The following is an 11211-nucleotide window of genomic DNA, read 5'->3' on the forward strand; positions in this document are numbered from 1 at the left end:
CCTGTATGTTTGTTGGGGTTGATGCCCTAAATCTCGTGATCTTGTAGTTATAAACTGTATTTATATAAATAGATTATTTATTTAATAAAATGAGTTGTTATTTTATTTGACATTTAGTTACATTAACCCAAAACCAATCAACTAAGATCCAATGTTTTTTTGTTATGAAGCTTAAACATGTATGTGGAGACATACAAGTGGATCATGTTTAAGTAATAACCTAAACAGTCTTAGACCTACTAAGTGCTACATTAGAAATGACTAGTGCTATATTAGACCTACTAAGTGCTGATAAATTGAATGGTGACAACTATACTAGTTGAAAAAACACGAAAAACATCGTGTTAGTTATCAATGACCTAATTTTTGTCCTTGTTGAGGAATCTCCTCAAATACCAGCTACTGAAGCATCTCGAAATATTCGGAGATGTGTATGAAAGGTGGGTTAAGGCAAATGAAAAGACTCGAACATACATCTTGGCCAACTTATTTGAATTCTGGCTCTAGAAAAATGAAACTACAGTTATTGCACACAGATCACGGATTTGTTGTGGAGATGTTTGGACAACCATCCACACAACTCCGACATGACACTCTAAAATACATCTTTAATGCCTGTATGAAAGAAGAGGCCTTTGTTCGAGAACATGTTTTCAACAGTATTGCCCATTTTAACGTGGCTAAGATGAATGAGTCTATCATCGACGAAGCCATTCAGGTTAGCTTCATTCTGGAGACTCTATCGGATAGTTTCCTCTAGTTTTGTAGTAACGCTATTATGAACAAGTTTGACTACAACCTGACCAACCTCCTATATGAATTACAGACTTATCAATTGATAATGGGCAGAAATGTACGTTATCATAGTGTTAAGTTCTTAAACAATGAAGGATTATGTTGATGAAATATGTTAAATTGCGTCCATTAAGCATAAATTCTATAATATTTTGGTCGCATGCGTCCAACACATTAGAACAGTTGATCTTTACATTTTTGTGTAGAAAATGTGTTAACGCAACGCAGAGATTGTGATCATAGGAATACATTGGTTGAGCGCAACTTCACTGCAAGACTTTGCATTGATCGTGCTTGCAAACATTCGTCCAAGAATAATATTGCGGTCGTATGCGTCCAACACATTAAGATCGGTGGGACAGAAAGCAGATGGCAGTTGGATCCAAATTAAATTGACAATCGATCATCCAGCTTTATCGGTGACAATTATCCGGCGCATCAGTCAGGAATTAAAGTTGTCCCATCTGTACAACTGGGAGAGAGAAGCCTCCTTTCACCTTTCATGCCCTATAAATACTGAGTGCATTCTTTAGAGAAAGGGAAAGAAGTCAATTATTTCATCATTTTACAAGTTCGTGTCTCTGTCCATAGTCTTCTTTCATTTTAAGGCGGACACGAGGAAGAAGGTGTGCCGATAGATCGTTCCGACAAGCTTAAGAAAGCACCGGAAGCTCCGAGACAGAGAAAGGGTCGACACCTGTGGAAGCGGGAATATTCGTAGATCAGAATAGAGATTCAATGTAAAAAACCTCGGTCAGCAAGGAATTGCTAACAAGCTCTCTACCTTTAATTTCCATAATCATTTTGTACTCAATTCAATTATAAGAATGGAACGTCTTTCTCTATATCTGTTCACTCTCTGTAATTCATGCATGAGTAGCTAAAACAATTGAATGGGTTAAGAAGCATTTAGCTAGTACAACTAGGGAATCTTCATTCTTTGTGATCATCTTATTTATGTATGCTTCATTCGTCTATTAGAGATACACGAGAGGGTAGTCTAAGGACAGAATCTAGACTTACGAAGGTCAGGTCAGAATCTAGGTTTGGAAGAACCAGATGAGAACACATAAATGAGAGATAGGCGCTTAGGAATGAGCACTATTTGTTATTAACGCATCACATGAATCTTAGCAATAAGATATGATTGTATGCGCTCACCTCGCTTTCATGCATTTTGCATCAACGCATAGGACAAGAGTAGAGACTTAGGGATAAGCTCTATGGATATTTTGCATTCAACACATGCGTTCTAGATTTAGGAGCATCATATTTACATTGGGAAATGACTTGCTGTGCATGATTTTAACATGATCGTAAAGTTTAACGCATTCCCAAGTAACGCTAGCTAAAGATCTTCTCAACCCGTTCATCACATACTCATTGCATATATCAACGCAACTCTCTTTCTCAAATCCGCTGCCTTTATTTACTCATTTTTCATCAATGCAACAACACACCCACACTTTATTTATTTACTTGGTTACCACAATGTTTTCATAAACATTATCAACGCAACTATTTTCCCAAGTCCCTGTGTTCGACCTTGGACTTACCAGGAAACTCGGGGGAATTTACATTTGAATTCCGCTGGGGAAACTTGAGTGCATAACGCAATCCATCAACGTATATCATCCATATTTCCACTTTATAAAATAACGCATCAAATTTTTCGCACCGTAGCCGGGGATTTCGGCAAAATAGTTGTTAATGGTAATTTTTGTGATTTCTTTGTAGAACTCTCAATCTCTGGCGAACTACGACCTGAAGATTGAGAGAACATTCCGAAGAAGACTACGAGACCGCCAACAGCAACCACAATCCGATAAAGAAGAGATGGCAGAGTAGCCTTGAGAAGGAGCACCAAACAACAACAATGTCATGGCAAATCCAATTCTATTGGCAAACGATCGCGATAGGCCCATTAAGGACTATGCATTGCCAAACCTCTATGATTTCTCTTTGGGAATCATAAGGCTTGCCTTAGACGAAAGTAGATTTGAAATGAAACCGGTGATACTGTAGATGATCCAGATTGCAGGTCAATTCGGAGGAAGGCGTGGCGAGGATCCGCATGCCCACCTCCAAAATTTTATTGAAATCTGTAACACTTTTGTGATCCTGAACATCTCTACTGAAGAAGTTCGACTAACGTTATTCCCATTTTCTCTCTGTGATCAGGCTAGGAAATGGGCTTGTTTGCTCGAACCAGGAGAGATTACTTCTTGGGAGCAGGTGGTGGAGAAGTTTATGAAAAAATATTTTCCACCTACCGAGAACGCAAGACAGAAAAAGCTCATTACTAATTTTGAACCAGACATGGAAAAATCGCTCAGCGATGCTTGGACGAGGTTTAAAACGTTCGTCTGAGATTGTCTGCATAATGGGCTACCAGACTACCTTCAAATGGAAATTTTCTATCATGGTTTGAATCCTGCTTCACAGACCACTGCCAATGCAACAATCGCTGGTGGTCTGCTTGATAAAACTTATGAGGAAGCGAAGAATATTCTGAACCGCATCTCCAAGAACCATGAAGATTGAAGAGAGAATGACCAGAGATTGAGACTCAAAGATTCTTACGCAAATAACGGTGTCATTGTTTCGTTACAAAACCAAATGACCGCAATGATGAATTTAATTCAAGGAATGGCGATCAGCAGCCCAACACCGCAAGGTGGGCAAATCAATGCAATAAGTCAAAACACCACAAGGTGTGCGACTTGCGGTGATGGGCATGCGATGGAGGATTGCCCATAAAATCCACAGTCTATATATTTTGAAAGAATAATCCCTTTTCAAACACTTACAACCTCGGGTGGAGAAACCATCCTAATTTTGCTTGGAAGAATCAACAACAAAATTTTCAATCAGTGGCGCAGAAAGAAGGGTCACCAGGATTCTTTCAATGCAACAACAGTCAGTAGAGCAACCAAGCAAGTAGCTTGCAACAACTAACGCAATCTTCTTCTCTAGAGAGCCTATTGAAGCAATATATAGAGAAAAACGAGACAGTGCTTCAAAGTCAGGCTACGTCCATCTGAAACCTCAAATTGCAAATGGGCCAGATTGTGAGTGAGTTGAGACCGCAAAGGGCGTTGCCAAGTTTAACCGAGCTTCCACACAACCCAGGGGGATCAGGTAAAGAGTAATGTCAGGTTCTGACATTGCGCAGTAGAAAGACTGTGGAGGGAGAAAAAAAGGATCAGAGTAGAAAACCTTTCATCGCAACTGAACCCAAGATTGCAGTAACGTAAGAAGAAGAAAGAGAGAATGAAGTAGTGGAACCTAAGGCTGCGTCGACCTCAAAGTAAAATGAAATAGGAACCATGAAAGTCCAGTTACCACCTTTCCCTCATAGATTAAGAAAGAAGAAAAACGAAGAGGTACAGTACCAACGCTTCTTATCTATGTTAAAGCAATTACATGTTAACATTCCTTTCAGTGAAGCGATTGAGGAAATGTCTTCCTATGTCAAGTTTCTGAAGGACATGTAGAAAATGTCTTCCTATGTCAAGTTTCTGAAGGACATGGTAACTAAGAAAAGAGGTGCTAGAAAATTTGCCACGGTGCCATTAATGCAAAGTTCCAAATCTATTATCCCACCGAAGATGAGCGATCCTGGGAGCTTCACTATTCCTTACTCCATAGGAGGACTCTATATTGGGCAAGCCCTATGTGACTTGGGGACCAGCATTAATTTGATGCCACTGTTGATCTTTTGACAATTAAATGTGGGGCAACTTGTGCCCACCTCCGTGACTCTCCAATTGGTAGATAGATCTCTGGTTCATCTAGAAGGTAAGGTGAAGGATGTTCTGATCATGATTAATAAATTTATTTTGCCAGCTGACTTCATCATCCTAGACTATGAGGCCGACAAAGATGTGCCCATCATTTTGAGGTAACCTTTCCTATCAACGGGTCGTGCTCAAATTGATGTGCACAAGGGAGAGATCACTTTAAGCATAAACAAATAGAAGCTCAAGTTTAATATAATTCGTGCCATGAAATTTCCTGATGAGGAAGACCTGCAAGATTCTGATGATGACCTAAAATTGATTGAAGAAGAAAAGTCTGATGAAGAATGTGAAGAAGAGGATGCCAACGCATCTGTAGCTGCCTGCAATGCGATCGTAGCAAAAACAAACAAAGAAGAAGGATTGATCGCAACGAATGAAAAAGAGCCAAAAGAAGAAAGAAAAATAATGTAACCTTCTCTCGTGGAACCACCAACCCTTGAACTAAAAACCCTACCAACACATTTGAAGTACGCATTTCAGAGGCAGGATGAGAAGCTGCCAATGATTATTTCTATTACACTCAACGCAGATCAAGAGAATGTGTTGATGAGCATTCTCAAGAAACATGTGCGAGCAATTGGCTGGATGCTCGCTGACATCAGAGGAATTAGCCCCGCGTACTGTATGCACCACATTCGTCTTGAGGACGACCACAAAGCAACTATTGAAAATCAATGCAGACTTAACCTTGCAATAAAGTAGGTCGTCAAAAAGGAGATTATCAAGTGGTTGGATGTGAGCATTATCTATCTAATTGCAGATAGCACGTGGGTTAGCCCCGTGCAATGTATGCCGAAGAAGAATGGAATGACGGTAGTCCCCAATGAGAACAATGAATTAATACTGCAAAAAAACCATCCCTGGATGGTACATATGTATGGATTACCGCAAATTGAATGCAGCCACAAAAAAGATCACTTCTCTCTGCCATTCATTGATCAAATGCTAGACAGACTAGCAGGGAATGACTTTTATTGCTTTTTGGATGGATATGTCGGGTACAATCAAATCATGATAGCTTCTGAAGACCAAGACAAGACCATATTCACCTGCCCATATGGGACATTCGCTTTTCGTCGCATGTCGTTTGGTATCTGTAATGCACCAAGCAAGTTCCAAAGGTGCGTGATGGCGATCTTTTCAAATTATCTCGAGGACTCAGTAGAAATATTTATGGATGACTTCTCCGTTTATGGGAACACTTATGAAGTCTGCTTGGCCAATTTGGAGAAAATTCTGAAAAGATGTGAAGAGACAAACTTGGTGCTCAACTGGAAAAAATGTCACTTCATGGTGAAAGAGGGTATAGTGTTGGGACACAAAGTCTCCCGAGAAGGGTTGGAGGTGGACAAAGCAAAGATCGGCGCAAATGAAAAACTTCCACCTCTAACCAGCATGAAGGTTGTGTGGAGCTTCTTGGGGCACGCTGGATTTTATAAACGATTCATCAAGGACTTTTCTAAAATAGCACGGCCACTGAGTGCGTTGTTAGAGGCAGACAGGAAGTTTGAATTTGACAACAACTACCTCAACGCATTCCAAGTTTTAAAAGATGTGTTGATTACTGCACCCGTCTTGATTGCGTCGAATTGGACAATGCCATTCGAGATCATGTGGGACACAAGTGGGTACACGATGGGAGCTGCATTAGCGCAAAAGAAGAAACCATTTTTCACCCCATCGCATATGAGCGTAAAACTATGAACTCTGCTCAAGTTAATTATACCACCACTGAAAAAGAACTCCTAGCTGTGACTTTTGCGTTGGAAAACTTCCAGGCATATCTATTGGGAACTAAGGTACTCATTTACACTGATCACTCGGCAATCAAATATTTGATGACAAAGAAGGACGTAAAGCCGAGGTTGATCAGATGGGTTCTTCTCCTTCAAGAATTTGATATCGAAATAATTGATCGAAAGGGGACAGAGAATCAAGTCGCGGATCACTTGTCCAAACTGGAAAATCCCGAGGTTGACAGTAATGAAGCTGAAGTGAGTGCCGCATTTCCGGACGAGCAGCTGTTCCACATAGAAGAATTGTCCTAGTATGCGGATATCGTAAATTATTTGGTTTGTGAACAATTTCCTAAAGATTACACATACCATCAACAGAAGAAGCTCAAGCATGAATGCAAGCATTATTATTGGGATGAGCCGAATTTGTATAAAAGAGGTGCAGATCAAATCATTCGATTATGCGTACCAAACGTTGCTTAACAATGCATATTGTCACAGTGTCATGATTCTCCATATGGAGGCCACTTTGGAGGACAACGTACAGCAGCCAAAGTTTTGTAAAGTGGATTCTTTTGGCCTTCATTATTTAAGGATGTTGCTGACTATGAGATGAAATGTGATCGGTGTCAACGCACCGACAATATTTCATGGAAGAACGCAATACCAATGAACACTATCTTGGAGTTGAAATTATTTGACGTCTGGGGGATTGATTTCATGGGACTATTCCCTCCTTCGCATCGCAAGTATTATATCTTATTGGCCATCGATTACGTTTCCAAATGAGTAGAGGCAATTGTATGCGCCGCAAATGATACGGCAGTAGTCTCCCAATTCCTCAAGAAAAATATTTTCACTCGTTTTGGCACTCCCCGTGCCATCATAAGTGATGAAGGATCACACTTTGTCAACCACAATATAAAGGAGTTACTACGTAACTACAATATTCTCCACAAGGTGGCCACCGCATACCATCTGCAAAATAATGGCCAGGCTGAAGTGTCCAATCGTGAAATTAAATTTATACTTGAGAAGGTAGTAAAACCTTCGTAGAAGGATTGGGCAATGAAGCTTGATGATGCGTTGTGGGCATACTGGACCACATTTAAAACACCAATAGGTATGTCTCCCTATGCATTGGTATTTGGCAAGGCATGTCATCTGCCTTTGGAGTTGGAGTATAAAGAATTGTGGGCGGTTAAGAAACTAAAATTCGATTTAAAGAAAGCAAGAGAAGCGCAAAAACTGCAGTTGGTTGAACTAGAAGAATGGAGGATCAATGCATATGAGAATGCGAAGATTTATAAAGAGCACACCAAGCGTTGGCATGATAAACGCATATGCGCTAGAAACCTCCAAATCGGATAGAAGGTCTTACTCTTCAATTCAAGATTGCGGCTCTTCCCAAGAAAATTAAAATCACCCTGGTCCGGTCCCTTCATCATCAAAGAAGTATTTCCACATGGTGTGGTGGAACGAATCACCGAGGATGGCAGTCGAACATTTAAAGTTAATGGACAACGGATCAAAACATATTGTGGAGGAGATTTTCAGCCAGAAACAGCCTCCGCAAAGTTGAAAAACCCAGACTATCCCTTACTAAACTCTTGAACATTTAACTCTTCGTTACATTACTACTAGCTGTATTTTACTTATTTTTCTCTAAAAAAAATTGTTGTTTTGTTTTGAAATCATTTGACCCTCTCTTTGTCTATTTACAAGGATTAAGGCACAGGATTGCACTACAAGACGAAGAAAATATTCTGATTCCATCACCACAATCCACAGAAGCAAAGATCGCCGCAAGGATGGATGCATCAATACTCAATGCGGGCGACAGCGCAAAATATGGGAGTGTACTCTTCTTTATCTTTATTTCAAATTTTGCGCTATCACATCACATGTTATTTTTCAATGTTTTATCACTGCATCCTCCCTGATTACCGCAATCATTTTTCGAGTAGATAACTTTAGTAGTTTACCGCATGTTGTTTCTTTACCAATTATGATTTCAATGATGAAAAATATGCTTCTATCCCTTTCGTCTATACTAGAGTCAACTTAAATCTTAAGATAGTCACCTCATGAAATTAGATGTTAGGAGTTTGCTAGCTTTCTTTCAAACTCTCTTTACAGCAAATTCTATCACCATCACATGACTTATTTTAATTTTCTTTGGCAATGAGAACATTGTCGTATTTTAAATTTGGGGGTGAGGTATTTGTGGTATTTATTTTCGACCTTGCTATAAAAAAAATTATATATATTTGAAAATAACAAATTCACTGTCAACGCAATGGAGAACCCATGTTGATAAGAGTTAAGTTGAGAAAGGCACTTACCCATAGTTGGATGTCCGCATGACACACGTGGGGGCAAGCCAAAACGAAAGTAAGTCACCAAGATCAACGCATAAATCAATGACCACAACTCCACTACCAAATCGGCATGAGTTTAGTCTGAGAAAGAGTGCATTGCTTGTAGTTGGATGTTCGCATGACACGTGGGGGCAAGCCAAAACGAAGGTAGAGCACTCGGATCAGCGCAAGGTCAGAAAAAAAAAATGGCAATGAAGAAAATTTTTGTGCAAGGATAAATCATTTGACACCCCGGTGGAAAATTTTTATTTTTGAAATAAATCATACGATGTTCCAAAATTCAGTAAAGTCCTTTTGAAATTTAAGCTTGCAATCCCTAAGTCTTAGAAATATTTTAGGAAGAGGCTTGAATAAGACTTAAGGAAATTCTAGCATATAGGATTTGAACGATGTATCCTTGAGAAATCTAGGGGAAATAAAACTTTGTGGTTAACTCGCTAAAAGAATCTTTAGCTTATGCTTGAGGACAAGCATTGTTTAAATTTGGGGGTGTGATAACGGGCAGAAAAGCTTTTTATCATAGTGCTAAGTTTTTATACAATAATAGATTGCATTGATGAAATATGTTAAATTGCGTCCATTAAGCATAAATTCTATAATATTGCGGTCGCATACGTCCAACACAATAGAACAGATGATCTTTACATTTTTGTGTAGAAAATGCGTTAACGCAACGCAGAGATTGTGATCATAGGAATACATTGGTTGAGTGCAACTTCACCGCCAGACTTTGCGTTGATCATGCTCGCAAACATTCGCCCAAGAATAATATTGCGGTCGCATGCGTCCAACACATTAAGATCGATGGGACAGAAAGCAGATGGCAGTCGGATCCAAATTAAATTAACAATCGATAACGGTCACAAAGTACATCCAGCTTTATCGGTGACAATTATCCGACGCAGTCAGGAATTAAAGTTGTCCTATCTGTACAACCGGGAGAGAGAAGCTGCCTTTCACCTTTGATGCCCTATAAGTACCGAGTGCATTCTTTAGAGAAGGGGTTAGCAATCGATTATTTCATCATTTTACAAGTTCGCGTCTCTGTCCATATTCTTCTTTCATTTTAAGGCAGACACGAGGAAAAAGGTATGCTGATAGATCATTCCGGCAAGCTTAGGAAAGCACCGGAAGCTCTGAGACAGAGAGAGGGCCGACACCTGCGAAAGTGGGAATATTCTTAGATCAGAATAGAGATTCAGTATAAAAAGCCTCGGTCAGCAAGGAATTGTTAACAAGCTCTCTACCTTTAATTTCCATAATCATTTTGTACTCAATTTAGTTATAAGAATGGAACGTCTTTCTCTATATCTGTTCACTCTTTGTAATTCATGCATGAGTAGCTAAAACAGTTGAATGGGTTGAGAAGCATTTAGCTAGTACAACTAGGGAATCTTCATTCTTTGTGATCATCTTGTTTTTGTATGCTTCATTCATCTATTAGAAATACTCGGGAGGGTAGTCTAAGGACAGGATCTAAACTTGGGAAGGTCAGGTCAAAATCTATCTTTGGAAGAACCAAATTAGAACACATAAACGAGAGATAGACGCTTAGGAATGAGCACTATTTTTTATTAACGCATTGTATGCATCTTAGCAATAAGATATGATTGTATGTGCTCACCTTGCTTTCGTGCATTTTGCATCAATGCATAGGACAAGAGTAAAGACTTAGGGATAAGCTCTATGGACATTTTGCATTCAACACATGTGTCCTAGACTTAGAAGCATCGCATTTACATTGGGAAATGACTTGCTGTGCATGGTTGTAATATGATCGCAAAGTTTGATGCATTCTCGAGTAACGCTAGCTAAAGATTTTCTCAACCCGTTCATCGCATACTCATTGCATCTACGCAACTCTCTTTCTCAAATCTGCGCTTTTATTTACTCATTTTTCATCAATGCAACAACACACCCACACTTTATTTATTTATTTGGTTACCACAAAGTTTTCATAAACATTATCAATGCAACTATTTTCACATTTCCCTGTGTTCGACTCTGGACTAACCAAAAAACTCAGAGAAACTTACACTTGAATTCCGCTGGGGAAACTTGAGTGCACAACGCAATCCATCAACGCATATCATCCATATTTCCACTTTATAAAATAACGCATCACCAATCCTTAATGAAAATCAAGGAGCAAAAAAGAGAGGTAAATGTTATCTTATCCTCAAAGAAGTTCTACAGAGGTTCGACCTCTGGAACGAAGTCTGTGCCTTCTTTTTCTGGCACTAGATTATGGAAGAATAAGAAGAAGGGAGGTCAGGAGAAACCTAACTCTGTTGTAGGCTAAGGGACAGGAAGCCCAAGGTCGCCAAAGGAATTTGCTTCCATTGCAACCAGAAAAGACACTGGAAACGAAACTATCCCAAGTATTTGGGGAGAAGAACAAAGTCAAACAAGTAAATGTGATTTATTAGTTCTGGGAACCTGCTTAGTGGAAAATGGTGATTGTGTCTGGATATTTGATTCAAGCGTCACTAATCA

Source organism: Benincasa hispida, chromosome 6 (assembly GCF_027475165.1).
Source record: "Benincasa hispida cultivar pf3 chromosome 6, pf3_genome.v1.1, whole genome shotgun sequence".
NCBI classification, from domain to species: Eukaryota; Viridiplantae; Streptophyta; class Magnoliopsida; order Cucurbitales; family Cucurbitaceae; genus Benincasa; species Benincasa hispida.